This window comes from Mustela nigripes, chromosome 13, assembly GCF_022355385.1.
Source record: "Mustela nigripes isolate SB6536 chromosome 13, MUSNIG.SB6536, whole genome shotgun sequence".
Lineage (NCBI taxonomy): Eukaryota > Metazoa > Chordata > Mammalia > Carnivora > Mustelidae > Mustela > Mustela nigripes.
Genome location: NC_081569.1, coordinates 69269613 through 69295172, shown reverse-complemented (window position 1 = coordinate 69295172; position 25560 = coordinate 69269613). Strand labels below are relative to the sequence as shown.

Genomic DNA, 25560 nt, shown 5'->3' with positions numbered 1-25560 from the left:
AATGTGGGACTCCATCCCAGGACGCTGGGATCATGACCTGGGCCGAAGACAGACGCTTAACCAACTGAGCCACTCAAGCGTCCCTAATTAATTATTTTTTTATTTAAATTAGGCTCCATACCTAACTTGGGGCTTGAACTCAAGACCCCAAGATCAAGAGTTGTGTGCTCTACTGTCTGAGCCAGCCAGGCACCCCTAGTACATTTAATTTAATTTGTGCTAAGTCATTATGTTTTCATCCTGTGATTTTAAGAGAAACCCAGGAAGCTTGAGACTATGTAGGCATTATGGAAGGGGGCGTGGACGGACCCAAAAACACATAGAAGTTTTGGCTTAGATTCAGTTCAAAGATAGACATAGCTTATATGTTAGCTGTAGTTCAAGAACAAAATACTAACATTTTCCTTGGAGTAATGACTTCAGTTTTGTGATATGCTAGCAATTCCTTGTTTTCTCTGGCCTTGACTGCATGTATACTTAACAAGGTTCTAATCAGAGAGAGATACTCAAATTATACTGTACTCTGCTCATTGCATCTTCTTTCATGCCTTTAATGTACATGAATTGTCAGTCTTTCCAGCAAAGGCCATTTTGTCCACTTATACTTGTGGTTTTAAACTGGGAGTGATTTTGCTCCCTAGGGGATATTCGGAGACATATCTGGAGACATTTTTGATTGTTGTGACAGGGTTGTCGGGGGCGGACAGGCATCTACAGCAGAAAGGCTACAGATCCTGATAAATGTCATACAATGCAGAGACAGCCGCCTCCCCCCCATGTCAATACTCTAGAAGTTTTGATACCCTAGTTCCTATCTTTTATTTACTCAAGGGCATTGTGTTAGCAGTTTCTATTTTTCTCTCCCGCTAAATTGCAGAGATAGAGAGGGGGGGAAGCAGGCTGAGCAGAGAGCCCAATGCAGGCCTCAATCCCAGGACCCTGAGATCATGAGCTGAGCTGAAGGCAGAGGCTTAACCCACTGAGCCACCCAGGCGCCCTGCTTTTTCTTTCTTAATGAAATACTTTCTTCAACAGCTTTCTTGGATTTCTTCTACTTTTACCTGCTCCCTCTCAGACTGATTCCAGACCTCTATATCTAGTTATGACTTTGTCATCTCCCTCTTGAATATCTAATAGCTATCTCAGAATCCCTATCCTCATAACATTCTCCTTCTCCAGCCTTCCCTAAATCAGTAAATGGCTACTTCTCTTTTTTTTTTCTTTTCAGTTCACTTGGAATCTTTCACTCCTTTCTTTCATTTACACCTCATATCTAATATTGGCAAATTACATTGGCTATACATTCAAGATGCATCCAGAATCTTACAATTTCTTTCTTTCTTTCTTTTTTTAGATTTCATCTGTTTATTTGACAGAGAGCACAAGTAGGCAGAGCAGCTGGCAGAGGGAGAGGAAGAAGCAGGCTGTCCACTGAGCAGGGAGCCCCATGTGGGACTTGATCCCAGGAACCTGGGATCATGACCTGAGCCGAAGGCAGCCACTTAACCCGTTGAGCCACCCAGGTGCCCCAGAATCTGACCATTTCTTATCTGTACCAATACCACCCTGATCCAGGGCACCATCATCTCTAGGATTATGGCAGTAGGTTCTTTTTTTTTTTTTTTTTTAAAGATTTTATTTATTTATTTGACAGAGAGAAATCACAAGTAGATGGAGAGGCAGGCAGAGAGAGAGAGAGAGGGAAGCAGGCTCCCTGCTGAGCAGAGAGCCCGATGCGGGACTCGATCCCAGGACCCTGAGATCATGACCCGAGCCAAAGGCAGCGGCTTAACCCACTGAGCCACCCAGGCGCCCAGGCAGTAGGTTCTTAACAGGTCTTACTGCCTTGTTTGCCTTCAGCCTTACCCTCCTTCAGTTTTTTCTCATTAGTAGTCAGAATGATCCTGTTAAAATATAATCAAATCTTGTTAGTTCCATGTTTAAAACTTTTAAATGGCTTCTTTTTTTCACTCAGAGAAAATACCTGAGTGCCTTAAATACCCTTTAGTTTTATTTCTTTAGCACCTAGAACAAAAATTTATTGGGTGCAACAAGTACCCAATACAATAGTGTATGGAAAGGGCACTTAGTGTAATACAGGACATCTTTATAGTAAACATAGTGACCACTTTTTTTTTTTTGTAAGATTTTTATTTTATTTATTTGACAGAGAGATCACAATTGGGCAGAGAGGCAGGCAGAGAGAAAGGAGGAAGCAGGCTCCCTGCTGAGCAGAGAGCCCGATGCGGGGCTCGATCCCAAGACCCTGAAATCATGACCTTAGCTGAAGGCAGAGGCTTAACCCACTGAGCCATCCAGGTGCCCCCATAGTGACACTTTTTTTTTTATAACACTTTTTTTTTTTTCTAAAAATTTTATTTATTTGACAGAGAGAGCAGGAGCAAGCACAAGCAGGGGGTGCAGCAGAGGGAGTGGGAGAAGAGCCTGATGCTCAATCCCAGGGGCTCTATCCCAGGATCCCAGGATCATGACCCGAACAGAAAGCAGGTACTTAACTGACAGAGTCACCCAGGCACCCTTATAATACTGTTTTTTATAGTATCTTTTGATATAGCTCGATGGCATTTTATAGAATGGGAGCAGGGAGAGCTGATACTTACCATCCAGGTACAAAGCTTTGCTGGTCTGCTTTGTTTGCTTATTTATTTATTTATTTCAAAATATTTTATTGATTTATTTGTCAGAGTGAGCATACAAGCAGGGGGAGAAGCAGGCAGAGGGAGAAGCAGGCTCCCTACTAAGCAAGGAACCTGATGGCAGACTCCATCCCAGGACCCTTAGATCATGATCTGAGCTGGAGGCAGACACTTAACTGACTGAGCCACACAGGTGTCTCTGGTCTGGTTTAATCTAAGGATGTATATTATGTATTGAAAGAATTGACAGTGCCCATCAAGCAGTTCTCCCCTTTTCCTTAATTATGCTTTTAAAAGACCTCATTAGGGACGCCTGGCTGGCTCAGTTGGTTAAGCGGCTGCCTTCGGCTCAGGTCATGATCCCAGTGTCCTGGGATCGAGTCCCACATCAGGCTCCTTGCTTGGCAGGGAACCTGCTTCTCCCTCTGCCTCTAGCCTGCTACTCTGTCTGCCTGTGCTTGCGCTCTGTATCTCTCTCTCTCTCTCTAAAAAATAAATAAAAATCTTAAAAAAATAAAATAAAAGACCTCATTACATAAAAAAATTGGAAATTAGCCTAATCCTTGGAGTGTGTTGATTCTGCATTTTAAGAGTTACATGTTTTAAAAATCAGTTGAGCTAGGCCTGGAGTTGAAGACTGGGGAGCCTGCAAAGACATTGTAGAGGTGGCTGCCCTACTTGGTGGTGCTAAACTCAGCCAAAGGAGTATTGGGGAGAAGCAAGATTCTCTTTAGAAAGTCAATTGGATAATATTCCAATATGTAGACAAATGGAGCATTCAAATATGGGTATCATAATTTTATGCTGGAAAAATTTTTATAAAATTTAGATAAAAATCAAAAGCCCAATTTGGCCATTAAAAACAAAACAAACGAAAACCATAAAAGAACACAATTTTTTGTTTTAAAAAATCATTAATGTAATAATTGTATTATAAAGAACTCATAATTCAAAGTTGAAATAATAGAAAATAAAAAGGAAAGTAAGGGAAGTTTCCATTCCCCAATAGATTAGCATAACTTCATGGTTATCCTTTACGCACAAAATATTTGAGGACATAGGCATTGTGCCTACCCTCTAAGGTCAACCAGTTAACATAAATGTGCACTGCTATACAGGAGGAGTTGGTGTATGTTATTTTAAGATACAGACTAGTTAAACTGGGGGTCATTTACCAAAGTGCTGACTTTGGTTATAGAGAAACTGAGCTGTAGCCCTGCTTTCTGGCAGTATTTAATAGTGTCAGTTTTATGTGGTTGGTATATAGAAAAAAAAAACCATTTTTTTCTTTTTGAAATGGTGGTATTACTGTCAATCTTGTTTGTTAAATTGGCACATGAAATATTTCACAGTTTGATGTAGTACAAGAATTTTAGATCTGGGAATTAAAGGATTTAATCAAAGACACAGCTAGATCTAAGACAGAATTAACATTGGAACCCATGCTCATTCATATGGCCTTGTAGATTATTTGAACAATACAGGAGAAAGATAAAATCATTTGTAATGGTATAATCCATAGATAACCCCTCCTAACATTTTGGTAAATTAGACCTAGACCTCATGGGAGTATGTTTATCTGTCCTTTTTTTCCAGAATAAGTTTTAGATCGTTATTTTTCCAAGGATTTATTCCTTGTGTAGATTTTCAAATTTTTTGTATAAAATTGTTTGCAGCAACCTCTTAACTATCTTTTTAATTTTTTAAGGTCTCCAGCATCTGGTATATTGCTTCTGTTCTTCTTACTGCCATTTATTATTTGTGCCTTCTCTTCTTCTTTAACGGAAATTTATTCACTTTTAAAATTTATTTTTTTAAAATAAACTACTTCTACATTTACTAGTTTTATTACATATTTATTATCTATTTCATTAATTCTTATTTTAAATTATTTCCTTCTTTCTACATTATTTGGATTTATTTTGCTATTTTCTCCCTAACTTATTGAGATAAATGTTTAGCTCATTTCAGTCTTTCTTTCTAATACATGCATTTAAGAATGTAAATTTCATATTCTTAAGACTTACTGTATTTGCTTATCACAAAGCTATTTTTTTAAGGATTTTATTTATTTGAGAGAGCGAGAGTGCGAGAGAGAGAGACACACACACACACATACACACACACACACAAAGGAGCATGAGCTGGGGGAAGGGCAGAGAGAGGAAGGAGGCTGTTCTCCATTGAGTGGGGAGCCCAATGTGGGGTTTGATCCTGGGACCCTGAGATCATGACCTGAGCTGAAGGCAGATGCTAAATGAACTGAGCCACTGAGATGCCCCAAATATTTTTTTTTCATTCCATTTTTCCCCTGTAAAATTTTTCCTGAAGTTATATACTCTGCTTTTACCTTAGAAATTACAGTAACATTCTTAAGTTACCACTTAACTTGCCAAAGTTGGCTGAGGCTTTATAGTCCTTTAAACAATACAAGCACTCTTTGTATTGTTTTTTACTTTCTTCCTGCTTATAATCTGTCCTTCTGTGATAAGTCTATTCATGTTTATAAATTCTTAAGATTTTATTATTATTCGATATGTTCACTAGTTATTTATATTTACCTATGTATTTATGTATTTATTATTACCTTACTCTACATTCCTTCCTGCATCTTTCACGTTCCATTTGGAATCATTTTCTTTCTTCCTGGAGAAACTTTAGAATTTCCTTTGGTGTGGATCTATTGGTGTTGTAATGTCTTTTTTTTTTTGAATGAAAATGTCTCTTTGTTCTTGAGAGATACTTTTGCTAGGTAGAGTATGACAGTATTTTTGCCACCTTAAAGTTGGCCTCTTACTGTTTCTGTTGAGAAGTCAGTTACCAGCCTGCTACTTCTTTAAAAGTTGTATTTTTTTCTCTAGCAGTTTTTAAGATTTTTTTCTTCGTTTTTCTGAAGTTTTACTATGTTGTGTCTAGTTGTGCGTATGTATTTTTTCAATCATGTTTGGGGCTTTTGAGATTTTTCAATCTGTGAATTGATGTATTTTATCAAATATGAAAAAATTTCAGCTGATATTGCCTCAAAAATCACCTCTACCCCATTGACCTTACGAGACTAAACATATTGGACCTTATCACTTTATTTTTGTACCTAATATCTTTTCCTCTGTATTTTCTTTTTATCCTTCTCTGCAGCACTCTGTATAGTTTCTTCTAATCCATTTGCTAATCCTATTTTAGTCATGTCTAATTTGCTTTATTGCACTTACTGTACTGACTAGTACTAGGTTTTGTTTGTTTTTGTAGATGCCCTTTATAAGATTGAGCAAGTTTTCTTCTATTTGTTTTTTTGCCAAGAAAAAAATTTTTTTTTATCATGGAGGGGTCTTGAATATTGTCAGATGTTTTTTCTTCATTGATTCATATGGTCACATGGTTTTTCTTCTTAAACTGTTAATGTGGTGGATTACATTGATTGACTTTTGCAAAATGAATTAGCTTTGTATTACTGGTATATTATCCTTTTTATGTATGGTTAGATTCAATTTGCTAGTATTTTATTGAGGTTTTTTACATTATGTTTATTACGGATGTTGATCTATAGTGTATTTTTTTTTTTTTTTAAGATTCTATTTATTTGAGAGAAGGAGAGCGAACGCTCAAGTGGGAAGCAGAGGGAGAAGGAGTAGTGGGCTCTGATGAGCAGGGATTCTGATGCAGGGATCGATCGATTCCAGGACCCCAAGATCATGACCTGAGCTGAAGGCAGACACTCAACCCACTGAGCCAGGCGCCCTTATAGTTTTTTTTCTTTACATTGTTTTTTGTTTGTTTGTTTTTGGTATCATTGTAATACTTTTTTAAAAAAAATTTTATAAAATGAGTTTAGAGGTATTCCTTTTCTATTTTCTGTCAGAGGTCATGTAGATTTCATGTCATTTATTCTTTAAATGTTAGGAGAATTTTCCAGTGAAACATCTGGGCTTGGAGTTTTCTTTTTAGGAGGTTTGGAACGACACATTTGATTTAATAGTTAAAGGACTTTTCAGGTAATATATTTCATCTTAGGTGTGGTTTTATAGTTTCTGGTTCTAGGGGAATTAGTCTTTTTCATCCATTCCTTTGTTGTATTTATGTGTGTAAAATTGCATATAGCATTTATGTATTTTCTTTTTAATGTCTGAGAGATTGGTATTGGTATTCCCTCCTTTATTCCTCATATCGATACTTTGTTTCTTTTCTCTTTCTTTGTCCTTCTAGAGATTTATGTTTTATTGTTCTTTTTCAAATAATCAGAGTTTGATTTCATTCATATTTTCTATGATTTTTCTATTGTCAATTTCATTGATTTCTGCTCTTTATTATTTCCTGCCTTCTGCATGCTTTGAATTTGTTTTGCTTTCCTTTTCTGATTGATTAGGATGGAAGCTTAGATTACTGATTTGAGAGTGTTGACCTGTATCTCTTTGAACATTTTTATTTTGGCCACTTTCATGTTTTTGTCTGATAATGTCAACATAAGGGTCTGTTGATTGCTTTTTTCCATTGTGAGTTGGGGGATTTTTGTTTGTTTGTTTTTAGAGAGTGTATGAGTGTAGTGGGGGACTGAGGGAGAGGGAGAGAGAGAATGTTAAGCAGGCTGAATGCCCATCGTGGAGCCGGATGCAGGGCTTGACCTCACAACGCTGAGATCATGACCTGAGCCGAAATCAAGAGTTGGATGCTTAACTGACTGAGCTACCCAGGTGTTCGAGATATTCTTAGTTCTTTGTATTGCTGAATAATTTTGGATTGTAACCTGGACTTTTAAAAGAATTATGTTATGAAACGTTGGATCTTGTGTAAATCCTATTGAGAATATTGATATTTTTTGTTTTAGCAGGCAATCTGCCTGTTTGGATCCAGGTGGAAAATTCTGACCAGCCTTCTGTGTGTTTCAATGTCAGTTCCATTTTTAAAGCCTTTGCAGTCCTAGTTAAATATACCGAGTGTATGTTCCACCTAGTGGCCAGTAAAGGACCTGGTCAGTGGCCTCTCCTGTAGTTCAGTTCTTCAGGTTTTTGTCTTTTGTTTACAAGGTATGATCCATGCATTTGTTGCCTGGGAATGAGCCCAGGAGTTTATAAACAAAGTTTATAGGCTCATTCTTCTGAGCTCTTCCCTTTCTGTGATTTCCCTGGTACTTTCTGGTTTCTGGGGCTCCCCTTTTTGGTTTCTTTGTTGCAAAGTTGAGACTCTATAGTTATTCTGCACTGTACTTCCTGGGAATGTACCTGTGTTCAGTGCCAAATAGCATTAGGACAGGGAAAGAAGAAAAACAGTGGGGGTTCACTTCACTCTCTTGAAATCATAGCTTCTTGTATGGGAGCTGTGGGATTGCTTGCGGACTGGGATGTGAAAAAATGGAGAAAGGAAAAATGAAGGATAAATAGGGAATTCTCCATCCCTCTCTTTGAAAACTAAGTCTCTTACCCTACTTCTTCAGCCGAAAGTAAATGGTTCTTTTGGAGTTCTCTTTTTTTGCTTCTTGGTTTCATCCTAACTTTAGTTAAACTGTTCTGGTACAGTGGACTTCAAATTTTGGTATTTTTTCTTTTTAAGTTATTTATTTATTTATTTGACAGATAGAGATCACAAGTAGGTAGAGAGGCAGGCAGAGAGAGAGAGAGAGAGGAGGAAGCAGGCTCCCGGCTGAGCAAGAGCCCGATCGGGGTCGATCCCAGGACCCTGGGATCAGGACCTGAGACGAAGGCAGAGGCTTTAACCCACTGAGCCACCCAGGCGCCCCTTGATATTTTTTCCTAATTCACCTGCTGTCATTTACTTTTCAGAGTTCTCAAAGGGTAGTTTCATGCATTCTGTTCATGTTTTCTGGGTGCATTCAGTGGGAGAGACGTAATTTATTGTGTTTCTTACTTTGAACTTGAACTATGAATACCACTTTTCATACCATTAAAAAATATCAGGGACCTAGCAATAAGTATAATGAAACAGGTAGAAGACTTTTGTGGTCAAATTAATAAAACTTCAGGGGCACCTGCAAATATTTTCTTCTGTTTAGCAGGTTGTCTTTTGTTTTGTTGATGGTTTCCTTTGCTGTGCAAAAGTTTATTTTTATGTGGTCCCAATAGTTTTTGTTTTTGTTTCCTTTGCCTTAGAAGACACATCTAAAAAAATGTTGCTAAGGTGAATGTCAAGGAAATTATGCTTATCTTTTCTAGGTGTTTAATGGTTTCAAGTCTCACATTTAGGTCTTTAATCTATTTTTTCTTTTCTTTTTTTTTTTAAAGATTTTATTTATTTTTTTGACAGACAGAGATCACAAGTAGGCAGAGAGGCAGGCAGAGAGAGAGGAGGAAGCATGCTCCCTGCCGAGCAGAGAGCCTGATGCGGGGCTCGATCCCAGGACCTTGAGATCATGACCTGAGCCGAAGGCAGAGGCTTTAACCCACTGAGCCACCCAGGCGCCCCTAATTTATTTTTTTCCTCAAGGATTTTGTTCATTATTTGAGAAAGCATGAGTGGTGGGGGGAGAGGGAGAAGCAGACTCCCCACTGAGCAGGTAGCCTGATGTGGGACTCAATCTCAGAACCCTGGGATTATGACCTCAGCTGAAGGTAGAAATTTAACTGACTGAATCACCCAGGTGTCCTGTTCTTTAATCTATTTTGATTTTGGTTTTTTAAAAATAATGTAGTGGTCCAATTTCATTATTTTTTTAAAAAATAAAGATTTTTTTATTAGAGGGAGAGTCTGGGGAGGGTCAGGGGTAGAGGGAGAGAGATATAGTATTTTAAGCAGATTCCATGTTGAGCATGGGACCCGATGCAGGGCTTGATCCCATGATTCTGAGATCATGACCTGAGTTGAAACAAAGAGTCAGATGCCTCAATGACTGCACCACCCAGGTGCTCCCAGTTTCATTCTTTTGCATGTAGCTGTCCCATTTTCTCAACACCATTTGTTGAAGAGACTGTCTTCCCCACTGTACATTACTGCTTCCTTTATCATAGATTAACTGACCATATAAGCATGGGTCTATTTCTGGGCTCCCTATTCTGTTCCATTGATTTTTGTGTCTGTTTTTGTGTCAGTACCATATTGTTTTGATTACTACATCTTTATAGTACATCTTGAAATCTGGGATTCTGATACCTCCATCTTTCTTCTTTTCAGGATTGTTTTGGCTATTCTGGTCTTTTGTGTTCTGTACATGTTTTAGGATTATTCTAGTTCTATGAAAAATGTTGGTATTTTGATAGGGAGTTCCTTGAATCTATAGATTGCTTTGTGTAGTATGGACATTTTAACAATATTAATTCTTCCAATCCATGAGAATGGAGTATCCTTCTATTTGTGTTGTGTCCAGTTCTTTCATCAGTGTTTTGTAGTTTCCTGAGTACAGGTCTTTCATCTTGTGTAAGTTTGTTTCTAGATATTTTATTGTCTTTGGTACAGTTGTAAATGGGATTGTTTTCTTATTTTCTCTTTCTGCTACTTTGTTATTAGTGTATAGAAACAGAACAGATATCTGGGTATTTATTTTGTATTCCTTAACTTCACTGAGTTTATTTACTATTTCTAATAGTTTTTTGGTGGAGTCTTTAGGGTTTGTTATGTAAGTTATCATGTCATCTGCAAATAGTGACAGTTTAACTTCTTCTTCTCCAATATGGTTACCTTTTATTTCTTTTTCTTGTCTAATTACTGTGGCCAGAGCTTCCATACTGGTTGGATAAAAATGGCAACAGTAGATACCCTTGACTTGTTTCTGATCGTAGAGGAAAAGCTTTCAAGTTTTTACCATTGAGTATGAGTTAGTTGTGAGTTTTTCCTATATACACTCAACACCAAAGAAAATATGATTAAAAAATGGACAGAGGACCTGAATATATATTTTTCCAAAGAATACATACACATGGCCAAAAAACACATGAAAAATGATTAGCATCATTAATCATAAGGGAAACAGAAGTCTAGACCTCAATAAGGTATCATACCTGCCAGAATAGCTAAAATCAAAAAGAGAAGAAATAACAAGTGTTGGAAAAGATGTGGAGAAAAAGGAGTCCTCGTGCATTTTGGTAGGAATGTGAATTGGTACTGTCATTGTGGAAAACAGTAAGGATGTTCCTCAAAAAAGTTGAAAATAGAGCTATCCTAGATACAAAGATAGTGATTTGAAGGGGCACCTGCACCCCATTACTTTTAGCAGCAATGTCCACAATAGCCAAACTGTGGGAAGAGCCCAGATGTCCATGAACAGATGAATGGATAAAGAAGATGTGATGTGTACACACACACACACACACACACACACAGTGGAACATTATGCAGCCATAAAAATGAAATATTGCTATTTGCAATGATGTGTACAGAACTAGAGGGTATTATGCTAAGAAAAATAAGTCAATAAGAGGAAGTCAATTACCACATGATCTCACTAAATGTGGAATTTAAGAAACAAAAGAGAAGATCATAGGGGAATAGAGGAAAAAATTAAACAAGACAAAACCAGAGAGGGAGACAAACCATAAAGAGACTCTCAATCTTAGGAAACAAACTGAGGGTTGCTGGAGAGGAAGGGGGTAAAGGGATAGGGTAACTGGGTAATGGACATTAAGGAGGGCACATGATATAATGAGCACTGGGTATTACATAAGACGATTAATCAGAGGCCTGTACCTCTGAAGCCAATAATTCATTATATGTTAATTGAGTTTAAATAAAAAATGTTCAAAAACAAACTTAAAAACAGAATTACCATATGATCTAGTAATTCTGCTGCTAGGTATTTACCCAAAGAAAATGAGAACACTCATTTGGAAAGATACATGGACTTGTATGTTTACTGCAGCATTATTTAGAATTGTCAAGATACGGAAGCAACCCAAGTGTCTGTGAATAGATGAATGGATAAAGAAGGTGTGAGCAGAGTAGATTGAGCTTCATTTTTTAAGGGCCTTGGGATTTTCATAATGGTCAATGAGCATTGGCTTCACCTGAAAGTCACCAGCTGCATTAGCCCCTAGCAAGAGAGTCAGCCTGTCCTTTGAAGCCTTGAAGCTGGAGATTGACTTTTCTCTAGCTATGAAAGTCCTAAATAGCATCTTCCAACATAAGGAGCCATCTTCATTAATGATGGTTGCTCGATTTTCTGGATGACTTGATGCTGCTTCCACATCAGCACTTGCTGCTTTGCCTTGGACTTTTATGTCATGGAGATGGCTTCTTTCCTTAAATTTCATGACCTAGCCTCTTCGAGCTCTGCACTTATTTCTGCAGCTTCCTTGCCTCTCTCAGCCTTAGTAGAATTAAAGATAGTCAGGGCTTTGCCCTGGATTAGGCTTTGGTTCAAGGGAATGTTTTGGCTTTTTTGATCTTCTATCTAGACCACTAAAACTTTCTCCATACCAGCATATCACTTCCTTATCATTCATGTGTTCACTAGAGTAACACTTGTAATTTCCTTCAAGAACTTTTTTGCATCCACAACTTGGCTAGCTGTTTGACACTGCCTTTTGGCCTATCTTGGCTCTAGACATACCTTCCTCACTAAGCTTAATCATTTCTAGCTTTTGATTTAAAGTGAGAGATGCGCAACTCTTTCTTCCATTTGGACACTTGGAGGTCATCACTGGGTTATTCATTAGCCTCATTGTAATATTGTGTCTCAGGGAACAGGGAGGCCCAAGGAGAGGGAGACAGGCGGGGGAATGGCTGCTCAGTGGAGCAGTCAACACATACATTTATTAAGTTTGCTGTCTTATATGGACTTGGTTATTGCACTCCAGAAAAATTACAATAATATTAAAGATCACTGATCACAGGTCCCATGCCAAATATAATAATAATGAAAAAGCTTGAAATACTGTGGGAATTGCCAAATATGACACAGCCGTAAGTGAGCACATGCTCTTGGAAAAATGGCATCAATAGATTTGCTTGATGCAGGGCTGCCACAAACCTTCAGTTTGTAAAAAACAGTTTCTGTGAAATGTAGTAAAGCAAAAAGCACAATAAAAGGATGTATGCTGGCATATTCTAGGTCCTGGAGGATCATAGGTGACTGCTTTAAGTAACTGTATCTCTTTTATATATATCCTGTTTTGCTAGCTTTCCCAACTAAGATCCTCATTGCATTCCCTACTCTAATTTCCTAATCATAGCCAATTCCACATTTTCTTTGAAGTCCTGCTCTGCATATTTCCAATCTTTGTACCAGTTTTGGTTCTAGTTAAGGCAAGGGGCAGACGAACTGAAGTAAAAGCAAGATTTATGTCAATGAGCCATCAAGAAGGAGGAGCAACTGGGCTTCAGGGTGATGAGACTAAAAAGCTGGTAGAATCAAGACTGCCTTCTCTTAGAGGTTTTATATACTTATTTTTTCATGAGTTCTGTCTTTGGATATCTGATCCATTCACTTCTTAAACTGTTGGTTTCAGTTTCAAGTTGCTGATTTATCCCTGAACATTTATGACTTTTCAGCTTAACTTTTCATGTTAATTCTGGGTCTTTTGTTTTAAATTTTTCAGAGAAGGGGCGCCTGGGTGGCTCAGTGGGTTAAGCCACTGCCTTCGGCTCAGGTCATGATCTCAGGGTCCTGGGATCGAGTCCCGCATCGGGCTCTCTGCTCTGCAGAGAGCCTGCTTCCTTCTCTCTCTCTCTCTGCCTGCCTCTCAGTGTACTTGTAATTTCTCTCTGTCAAATAAATAAATAAAATCTTTAAAAAAATAAAAATAAAAAAATAATTTTGTCAGAGAAGACTTTGCTTGACCTAAGCCATCTCCTTCAGTTGGCTGATAGCCACTGTTCCTTACTTTGGACCATCCTCACATCCTGTCAGCTGTGAGTAAGGAAAGGAGTTACAACATAAAGAACATTTAGCTGGGGCTCTATGCAGAATAGTGTACACTGGATTATTTTCTCTTTTCATCAGGACTGCAAGTTTATGCACAGAATTACAGCTTAAAAATTGCAAGGGGCCTCAGAAGCGATCTAGTCACAATCTTTCATTTGACTGGTGAAGGAAATATCTATAGAGATTGTCATAGTCAGTATTAGCACCTCTATATTCTCAGGAATATATTCTTTCCATCATATTGACAGTACTGAGAGTTTAATTATAATTTAATAGTTTAATCATATCATTTGGGAAATATTTTTTAGAACACTGTCAGGGCCATCTCCCTCAAAATATCAATACTAAGGTTAAATGAATGGAAATTTCCAGTAGTTACAAAATAAGTGGGAGTTGCCAAATATTAGATATTAATATTGTACATATTATTTAATGTACTAATAACTTTAAAATTCCTTTTCTGGGGCGCCAGGGTGGCTCAGTGGGTTGAAGCCTCTGCCTTCGGCTCCGGTTATGATCCCAGGGTCCTGGGATCAAGCCCCGCATCGGGCTGTCTGCTCAGCGGGGAGCCTGCTTCCTCCTCTCTCTCTCTGCCTGCCTCTCAGCCTACTTGTGATCTCTATCTGTCAAATAAAAAAAAAAAAAATTCCTTTTCTGTTGAAACAGTGCAGAAAGGTAGTTTTATTAAGGCATGGGGGCAGAACCTGTGGGCTGAAAGAGCTGCCAACTTTAAAATTCTTTAAATGTAAAATGTATTAACAAATTAAGGAACAAAATATAGAGTTATTTATTTTCTGAATTTCCTATAATTTAATGTAAAAATTTTATTTCCTTAAAAGTAGCCATTTAAAAAGTAGTCTTTTACTTCTTTATTCTTTTTTTTTTTTTTTAAGATTTTATTTATTTATTTGTCATAGTGAGAGAAGCGAAAGCAAGCACAGGCAGACAGAGTGGCAGGCAGAGGCAGAGGGAGAAGCAGGCTCCCTGCCAAGCAAGGAGCCCGATGTGGGACTTGATCCCAGGACACTAGGATCATGACCTGAGCTGAAGGCAGTCGCTTAACCAACTGAGCCACCCAGGCGTCCCACTTCTTTATTCTTTATGAAGCAAATTGCTACATATCCGAAGGTTTAGAGAACAAATCTGAAGCTGAAAGGTGGCTCTAGGCTTTTATACATGTTGTCCTGTCCAAGGGACTTTTACCAATACCGCTGTGATTTCCCTTAGAAATTTTTGGTAAGTGATACTTTGAATGGTCTGTTCTTAGCACTGACATATTTAGAAGAGATAATTTTTGATTTCTACCTCCAGACCTACTTTTTGGTGAAAATGCATGCAAGCTGGAGATAGACCTGATTTTGTAATAGAGGAGAGTAATTAATTATTGCATATTTCTCTTTACAAGATCTTACTTGCTTTTCAGATTATTTACTAGCATCAGTGAATTTTTAAAAACCCCTGTTTTTTTTCTTTGTTCAGGTTTATAGAAATAAGCTAAGTTTGTACTGCAGGTGTCTGTTCCTCTTTAGCTTCATATTTAGAGGTTTGTTATATAGTTCCATCTATTTTGTCAGTAAATTATCAAAATTGGCTACTTCCTGACTAATACTTAAGATTGTTCTTTTTTAAATTTAAAGTTTTAATTAAAGTTTTATTTTCGGATCTGTTGCTTCTTTGGGTTGTTAGGAAGAAATTAAAATGAATTATTTTGTCTCTTATCATTTAATCACAAACACTTATAGTATTTTTTTCACTTGTAGTATTTAAGTTTTCTTCTATTTTTTCTGCCATAGATTTTTGTTTTTATATATTATTAACTTTATGTTTCACTCAGTATACTACTCGCGGCTTGTCTTTTTTCTACTACTATAAGTAGACTGTAATTTTGCATTTTCTGATATGAGTTGTTTCTAAAGGGAGCAATCCCCTTTGGTTATGGCACATGTAGTTATAATTTTATTATTTCTGACGTTGTTTCACCTGTCTCTTGACCTGGGGTAATTTTTTTGCTCTAAGCTTTTTGCATACTATTTAGTTTCCTTCTCATTTATTTATTCTGCTCATTCAGCATTCTTTTTTTTTTTTTTCCCCCTCATTCAGCATTCTTGAGTGGACTTTAGGCTGTTAGGATGATTGAATCATATTAGTAAAATCTTGTCTTAGTCATGTGGAAAGAAGGGCTGTTTGCTCAAGTACTACCCTCTCCCCTTTTCTAAATATAGTATGGACTTCTGTCTGATTGGCCGAAAGCTTATCTCTTTCGGTGGATAGTGGTGGTGGGCAGTAGTTGATAATAGTTAAGGCTTTGATTTTAGGTATAGAAACCTGTAGGAAGACAAATGAGGTTGATTGAATATATTGCTGATAAGTACTGTTATTTTTGTAGACTTCAATTTTATTTTGAAAAATCTCATTAATTTTGTGTATTTATTATATGTAAATGTATAGTTAGCTGGTGATACATAAATTGGGCTTTTAAAATAGTCCATGGCCTATTGTGATCTATTTACTAAACTTTTCAAATTGGAATGGTGTATTATATAAATATACTATTTCAATGAAGAGATAATGATTTGTCCTTTGCTTAATATATTTTTAGTTCAGGCATTTTGTTTATTTTTTTAAAATTTCCTAGTTATATATGACAAAGGATGAGTTTCCTTAATCTATAAAGAGCTCTTATAAATCATTCAGAGCAACAGTACTAAAGACTTAGTTAAAAAAATGGACCAATGTCCTCAAGAATTTGAAAATAGAGCTACCCTCTGACCCACCAATTACAGTACCAGGTATATACCCCAAAGATACAAATGTAGTGATCTGAAGGGACACCAGTACCCCAGTGTTTATAGCAGCTATGTCCACAATAACCAAACTATGGAAAGATTCCAGATGTCCATCAGCAGATGAATGAATAAAGAAGATGTGCTGTTACACACACACACACTCACACACACACACTCACACACTCTGGAATATTACTCAACCATCAAAAAGTGATGAAATTTTACCATTTACATCAGTGTGAATGGAACTGGAGGGTATTATGCTGAGTGAAATAAGTCAGTCAGAGAAAGATAATTATCATACGGTTTCACTCATATGTGAAATATAAGAAATGTCAGTTTTCAGAGAAGGAAATATAAGTGGTTGATAAATATATGAAAAGATGTTTAACTTTTTTCCTAGTAAAAATACAAATTAAAACAACAGGAATGGTGCCTGAGTGGCTCAGTTGTTAAGCATTCAGCTCAGGTCATGACCCCAGGTGTTCACTAAAGTACATTTTTTTATGGTAGTAAAATACTGGAGACAACCTAGATTAACTATGGCAAAGCCAAGAAATGGAAGATTCTGCAACTATTAAGAATGAGATCATTCTTTCTGTGCTGCTCAGGAAAGTCCTTTAAGATAAATTGTTAATTAAGAAGAAAACAAGTTGCAGAATTATGTATAGTATAATCCCTTTATGTAAAAAAATGTTTACATATAGATACACTTATATGTATACTAAACATTTCAGGAAGGGCTCATAACTGATGTGATTTCTCTTTGGGAATGAGGAGTGCTTAAGGGTAGGGTGAACTAATTTTCCTGTTTGGGTTTTAAATTAGCAAATGTTGCCTTTTCTATAAGAAAATAAAATTTATTTTTGAAAATATTAAAATTAAACATTTAAAATGATTTATTTAATTTGTAGGTGGTTTTTATGGATAACTGCTATATGAAAATTCTGGCTTAGTAAGGGACACATTCAGAAAGAAAATCTATTTGTATTAGAAGTTAATTTTTTTAAGTTATCTTTAAGAGTAACATGGGGCTTGAACTCACGACCCCAAGATCAAGAGTCATACATTCCTCTGACTGACCAGCCAGGCGTACCTTGAAGTTAATTTTTAATCCTGAGGCACATAAATAGTTAGGTGTTTTATTACATGACCAAATTGAAGAGGGGAGGGGTATTTTCTTGGGAAATTTTTGTTAATCTGTGCTTCATTTTCTGGATTATAAGATTTTTCATAGGTCAAGATTGGTCTCTTAAGACTTTTTCTGCAGATAACTTGGTACAACAAAGTGACTATCAAAGCCAGACAGCCCTGTCTTTTTTAGCTTTTTGTTTGTTGTAGAGCAAAGACCACAGCAGCTATGAAGAATTTAAGTGAATTTATGTAATTAGCCAACCAGTAAGAACAGAAAGCTGAGCAATAGAAAAAAAAGTGAAAGGAGATGGTCATTAGTGAAGTGGATAAAACAGTGTAAAGGGATCTGAATTCATCTATTTGTATTTTATTTTCTCCTAGAAAAAGTTATGTTTGTGTAGGATTTTTTTAAAGTATTTTTTTACACCTTCATTTATCTAAGACTTAAAATCTGAATAATTCAAACAGTTTGTAGGATATGAATATGAGTTTGCTTTTCTGAAAATAATGTAGTGAAGGCAGTTATATATAAAACTGAAGTTAGGGCAATGATTGTGTTATGTCTCTTAAGATACACGTAATCACGGGGCGCCTGGGTGGCTCAGTGGGTTAAGCCCTCTGCCTTCGACTCACGTCATGATCTCAGGGCCCTGGGATGGAGCCCTGCATCGGGCTCTCTGCTCAACAGGGAGCTTGCTTCCTCCTCTCTCTCTGCCTGCCTCTCTGCCTACCTATGAGCTCTCTCTCTGTCAAATAAATAAAAAATTAAAAAAAAATTTTTAAGATACATGTAATCACAATGACATGAAGCCCTTTAGAGAAGGCAGCAATATCTTTATTACGATAATGGTAGTACTTTAATTCAGAGTACTTTATGACTTTAGACGATGATACTTAATTTTTTTCCTCAAGTGAAATTTTGATAAGGTAAAAGAAGGGGGGTGACTTTGTATTTCAGGCTCAGCTAATCGGCAAGTCTCTTTTAATGAAATTTTCGGATATCGCAACTAAAAAACAGAACAGAATCTTGGTAATAACAAATACTCAAGTTTTGGGGTGCCCAGGTGGCTCAGTCATTAAATGTCTGCCTTTGGCTTAGGTCATGATCCCAGGGTACTAGGATTGAGCCCCACATTGGGCTCCTTGCTCAGTGGGGAGTCTCCTTCTCCCTCTCCCATTCTCCCTGATTGTGTTTCCTCTCTCACTGTCTCTCTGTCAAATAAATAAATAAAATCTTTTAAAAAGATACTCAAGTTTTAGCTTCCATAGAATTATTGTGAGATAGATAATATGACACACCACACACTTTATCTAAGGAAGAGATTCTTTTAGACAAACAAATGAGATCTGTGAATTCAGGAAACCAGGCACATTCACAGGACTTTAAATATAATCTCTAGGAGTTCAGAGAACTTCTGAGACCATCTATGACTTCTGCCCATCAAACTCCATGTTGAAAACTCTTACTTTCAATGCTGAAAGCACAGACTACTTTTCTCTTTCCTAAAAGGATGGATTTATTGTCCAAAACTAAGGTTAAAACAAGTGAAAATGAATATATTTAAAGCATGTCTTTGATGTGAGTGCCCGAGCTTGTTGTGACTATTATCAGCTGGTTATTTTTTAAAAGATTTTATTTATTTATTTGGCAGAGATCACAAGTAGGCAGAGAGAGAGAGAGGGGGAAAGCAGGCTCTCCCCCGAGCAGAGAGCTTGATACGGGGCTCGATCCCAGGACCCTGGGATCAGGACCTGAGCTGAAGACAGAGGCTTTAACCCCCTGAGCCACCCAGGTGTCCCTGGTTATTCTTTATCATAAGGACAATTTAGTCCTTCCATAGAAGAAATCGTCGCACATGAATGGAAAGAAAGTGTGTTTTTCTAAGATGCTTTCTCTTAGGCCTTACCTATATGTTGGGGCCAAACCATACCCTTGACTTTGAGATAAAACATTTTATAGATCAGTACTGTTGTAAGTGCAGGATGCTGGTGTGCAGTGCTATAGGACAGGAGTGGTTCTACCAAGAACCCAAGGGAAGAAGAACCTGGTTAAGGGATTCCATTTCCTGCAGAAAAGGCTTGCTGCCCCTTTTCCTGCTTTCTAGTAATGATCCTGCGGAGTAGTTTATACCCTGATAAATCAACGATACTTCATTTACCTAGTTCAAAGGAGCCCACTCCATATTGCCTGAGTTCATTTTAGTATTTATGTGTAGTCTCAGTGAGTACCTTTTTTTCCTCCTGCACTATAAATTCTTTCTCTAGTGAGACTGAATTCTGAAAAAAGAATGGAGACAGAGTTGCTTTCGCCCTAAAATTGAGACTGGGAATCTCTTGAGTAATTACAGCTTTCGTATAAACCTTCTTAGCAGTTGGTTTTCACTGAGTAATTACTCTTTGCTAGGTGCAGTGGTAAATACTTGGGATTACAACGATGAATGTAGGCCTTCTAGCTCTAAGAAGACAGAGTAGAGGTGGGGTGGTGTAGTGGGAAAGAGCAGGAGCTTTATTCTAAGCAAATGAATCGTCAGTCTGTGAACGTGGGCAAACTACTTACCCTTTGCAGGCTTCAGTTTCTCCATCTAGAAAAGGTGGCCTGTGAAGATAGAGTGTTCATAAAGACCTAGCTGATGGCCTCATTATAGTCAGTATTCAGTAAGTGGTGAATTATTAAGGAGGGCTTTGGTAGATTCCCTTCTGGTAGGTCTTCTAAATCCATGATACTGTTAGGCCGGAAAGTTAGCCAAATCTTTCCTTGTATCGCTGCTGTTGTAAATTTGTCCAGATTATTAGCAAGGAGGTTATGTCATCTGTCTGAACTCCATGTTCTTTGACTAGGTTTCCAGGTACTAAGAGTTCTGTAGCCAGAAATTAGGGAGATTTGGATCATTTATTTGTTATACATATATTTATTGAAGGCTGCTTATGCTAGGTGGTGGGAGTGCAGCTGTAAACAGGACGTGGTTACTTGCTTTGATGGATGTTCCTGTGTGGTGGGAACCTGACAGGTATTAAACGCGTGTTTATATAAATAATTAAAATCTTGTGAGCCTTCAGTTATAGAATGCATGTGATTCAGTCTTGACTAATTACGAGGCCTCTATTTTACTTCCATTTTACCACAAGGAAATTCTCAGACAGCTTGAGTAACTTATCACTTAGTATGGAAGAACCCAAATTGAAAACCCTGCATACATGATTTCAAACTAAAGTTTATGTTTATCAGTTCAATTCGCTGGGATAATTCTATAAGGCACTTTGGAAATTTTGAAATATTTTTCAAAGGTAGGATTATTTTTTGTCATTTTAATATACATTCTTCTATTGAGGTATAATTGACATACAACATTATGTTAGTTTCAGGTGTACAACATAATGATTCGTTATTTGTATACCCTTGCAAAATGATCACAATAATTCTAGTTAACCTCTGTCACCATACATAGTTACAGAATTTTTTCCTTTTTTTTATGAGGATTGATAATTTAAAAATTAGTAGGGTGAAACATTTCTTTCCTACACACAATATTCCCTTTTATTTTTTTTCACTTTTTTTATTATGTTCAGTTAGCCACTGTATAGTACATCATCAGTTTTTTTTTTAAAGATTTTATTTATTTATCAGAGAGAGAGAGGGAGAGAGAGCGAGCACAGGCAGACAGAATGGCAGGCAGAGGCAGAGGGAGAAGCAGGCTCCCTGCTGAGCAAGGATCCCAATGTGGGACTCGATCCCAGGACGCTGGGATCACGACCCGAACCGAAGGCAGCTGCTTAACCAACTGAGCCACCCAGGCGTCCCCATCATCCGTTTTTGATGCAGTTTTCAGTGATTCACTAGTTGCATGTAACACCCAGTGTTCATCACAAAACATGCCTTCCTTAGTGCCCATCACCTGGTGACCCCATCCCCCCACCTCCCTCCCCTCTGAAACCTTCATTTTATTTCCCAGTGTCCATAGTCTCTCATGGTTCATCTCCCTCCCCAATTTCTCCCCTTTCAATTTTCCATCCCTTCCTTTTGGTTCTCTGCGCTATTCCTTATAGTCTACATATGAGTGAAACCATATAATTGTTTCTCTGCTTGACTTATTTGACTTAGCATAATCTCCTCCAGTTCCATCCATGTTGATGCAAATGGTAGGTATTTATTCTTTCTGATGGCTGAGTAATAGTCCATTGTATATATGAATCACATCTTTTTTTAATCCATTCATCTGTTGAAGGGCCTCTTAGCTCCTTCTGCAATTTGGCCATTGTGGACATTGCTGCTAGGAACACTGGAACATCTCAATGCTGCTAGGAACACATGTACCCCTTCTTCTCACTATATCTGTATCTTTGGAATAAATACCTAGTAGTGCAATTGCTGGGTCATAGGGTAGCTTTCTTTTTAATGTCTTGAGGAACCTCCATCCTGTTTTCCAGAGTGACTGTACCAGCTTGCATTTCCACCGACAGTGTAAGAGAGTTCCCCTTGTTCCACATCCTCGCCAACACTCGTTTCCTGTCTTATTAATTTTTGCCATTATAACTGGTATAAGGTGATATCTCATTGTGATTTTGATTTGTATCCTGCCACATTGTTGAAAGGACAGCCTTTGCAGTTTCCCATAGGTTCTGGACCTACGTGTTTTCATTCTCATTAGTTTCCATGTTTAAGTTCTTCCTTAATTTCCTGGTTGACCCAGTCATTTTTTAGTAGGATGTTCTTTAACTTCCACATGTCTCAATTCCTTTTAAATTTTTTCTTGTGATTGAATTCCAGTTTCAAGGCATTGTGGTCTGATAACATGCAGGGAATAATCTCAGTCTTTTGGTATTGGTTGAGACCTGATTTGTGACCAAGTATGTTATCTATTCTGGAGGAAGTTCCATGTGCATTCAAGAAGAATGGGTATTATGTTATTTTAGGGTGGAATGTTCTGCATGTATTTACAAAGTCCATCTGGTCCACTGTGTCATTCGAAGCTCTTGTTTCTTTGTTAATCTCCTGCTTAGATAACCTGTCCGTTGCTGAGAGGTCTCTTACTATTAATGTATTATTATCAATATGATTATTTTGGTTAACAGTTGGCTTATATAGTTAGCTGCTCTCATTTTGGGGGCAGAGATAATTACAATTGTTAGATTTTTCTGTGGGATAGACCCTTTAAGTATGATAATAGTGTTTCTTTACATCTCTTACTACAGTCTTTGGTTTAAAAATCCAATTTGTCTGATATGAGAGCTACTACTTTCTTTGAGGTCCATTTGCATGATAAATGGTTCTCCATCCCCTTACTTTCAATCTAGAGGTGTCTTTAGGTTCAGAATGAGTCTCTTGTAGGCAGCGTATGGATGAGTCCTGTATTTTCATCCAGTCTGAAACCCTGTGCAATTTAATTTTTCAGGCTGTTCACTTTGAGACTAACTATTGAAAGATAAGAATTTAGTGCCATCATATTGCCTGTGAAGTCCCTATTTCTGTAGATTATCTCTGTTACTTTCTGGTCTATATTACTCTTGGGGTCTTTTTTCTTTTATAGAGCCCCTCTCCCCCTTGGCTGCCTTGGTGGTCACTTATCCTTTCACTTTCTGCCTGTCCTGGAAGTTCTTTGTCTCTCCATCTGTTCTGAATGACAGCCTTGCTCAATAAAGTATTCTTGGTTGCATGTCATCTCATTTAGTATCCAGATTATGTCTTGCCAGGTCTCTGTGGACAGGTCTAATGTTATTCTGACATTCCTCCCTCCATAGGTAAGACATCTCTTTCCCCAGCTGCTCTCAGGATAGCTGCCTTGGCTCTAAGATTAGCAAGTTTTACTATTATATACCGGGGTATTGGTCTATTTTTATTGATCTTGGGAGGGGTCCTTTCTGCCTCTTGAACATGAATCCTTCTTTTCTTCCCCAGAGTAGGTAAGTTCTCAGCTATGGTTTGCTCAAGTATACATCCTCATCCTCTCTCTCTCTCCATCCCCTTAGGGATCCCAATAATTGTGACTTTGGAAAGTTTCATGGTGTCATTGATCTCTCTACTTCTGATCTTATGAACTTATAGTTGTTTATCTCTATCATTCTTGACTTCCTTCCTTCCCATCAGCTTATCTTCTAGATCACTAATTCGTTCTTCTTTCTTATTTACCCTGGCATTCAGAGTATCTAGTTTAGATGGCATCTCCTTCATAGCATTTTTAATGTAGGCGACAGTAGCTCTTCATTCTGCCCTTAGAGATTCTATACTGTTGCTAATAGTTTTCTCAAGCCTAAAGAGCAACTTTATAAATGTTCCTCTGAAGTCTTTTTTTGACATCTTCCTTAGATCCATATCCATTAAGTCTGTGGCAGAGGCCATTGTCTCTGGTTCTTTCCTTGGTTGGCAGTTCCTCCTTCTAGTCATTCTCTTGAGGGATGGTTGAGGGAATGTACGGAGTCCAAAGTATCAACCATGACTCAGGCAAGATGAACCCGAGGAAAATCTGGAGTGTCAGAAGCCACCACTCACCCCTGTGGTTTTTCCTGCGTGTAGAGATCTAGATAGGTATTCTTACATCTCACGCTGATTTCGTGGGTGTTCAGGATGGCTTGGTAGATATCCAGCTCAATTCGGGGAACCCGCAGTGGCAACGAGGTTCCCTACTCCTCCGCCATCTTGCCTCTCTTCTCAATATTCCCTTTGAGCATAGCTTTCTTGAATGCATGGTATAGCAAATCTGCCTTGTCTGTAAGAATGTAGTTATTTCCTCCCATAAGTGATTTTTTTCTGTATTTCCCTTGCTTGAAATTCTTTGTTTTTCTCTTGGTGAACTTTCTTGTATTTATAAATACATGTGTTGAAGATGGTTGATAGCAGTTACGGCAGGATTTTGGCAACGTTGGAAGTTTTAGTAACCAGTAGAAGTAGTGTTTGTTTTCCTATCCGCTCTTTGTCCTCATTTCCCTCTTTCCTTAGCAGCTGTATGTGGATCTTTTCAGAGGTTATGTTTTCACTTGTCAGCCCTGGCTGTTGGAGGCCTATTTTTGTAGGACAGGACTGTATTGTTTAAAGTTGTGGAGATGGTGGAATAAATTATTTTAAAATTTTTTTTTTGGTGTATATACATGCATGTATATATATGTAGCTTAAAAAAAAGATTTTATTTATTTATTTGACAGAGAGAGATCACAAGTAGGCAGAGAGGCAAGCAAAGGGGCGGGGGGAAAGCAGGCTCCCTGCTGAACAGAGAGCCAGATGTGGTGCTCGATCCCAGGACCCTGAGATCATGACTAGGCCAAAGGCAGAGGCTTAACCCACTGAGCTGCCCAGCCACCCCATACATGTAGCTTTTAATGGGGCTTTTTCATTTGAGAATTGGATTGTTAGGTTATTTGGAATATTTAGTCATAAGTTGAGTTCCAGAGAAAAAGTGTCCTCACTCTCTGCCCCTTATGTCTTCATAAAATTCACAATGTTGCAAAACAGGAATAGCATACATCAAGAAGTGTGGCAATAGGAAGAAACATTCGGTTTTACTGTGAAAAAGGAAATTTTCCAGGAACTTAATTTTGTGCTTCATTTTGCAGACTGTATAGTTATATGTGTTAACATTTTATGCAAATCAGTTTATTTTAAAATTAAATTTATTTTAATTAATTTTTGTGTGTGTGAAGCCACTTTGGGTTGGTTTCCTTTCCATCACCTCTTAATAGGTTGAGGCAGTTGGTGAGTTCAAGTTTAGTCTTTGCTTTAGTGCATGTAATTCTGCTTTGGGGATTCATGTCTATTTCACTAGCTCTTTAAGCCATGTGGATTTGTGTTGGAAAACACAAATCTTGATCTTTCTCAAGCCTGGTTTGAACCTTGGGAATACAGCTGCAGCCCTCACTCCCTTATTACCCTCAGATGGAGGTTTTATTCTTTAGGGTTTACCAAGATGAGCTTTGGAGGAAACCTCAGAACAGACAGATTTATGACTTGCAGGGACAGAGGGTGCAGTGTTTAAGAACTAGAGAATCTTTTCTTTCTTAGTACTGGTTGTTGAAAGATAATGCATGGGGTGTCATCATCCTATTTTTTTAATGTGAATTTTATTTTTCATATAACTTTTAATGTCTTACTTAGAAATGGATATCTTAATATTTTTACATTAGCTATTTTTGTAAAATATGTCAAAATGTTGTGGCAACAAAATGTAAGGTATAATTTCACAAGTTTTATATCTCA

General features: G+C 37.6%; 1 protein-coding gene across 4 annotated transcripts in view; it reads left to right on the top strand.

Annotated features, from left to right (window-relative positions):
• DMXL2 (Dmx like 2) overlaps positions 1-25560 on the top strand; it is a 158706-nt gene that overhangs the window by 8425 nt on the left and 124721 nt on the right. The window lies entirely within an intron of this gene.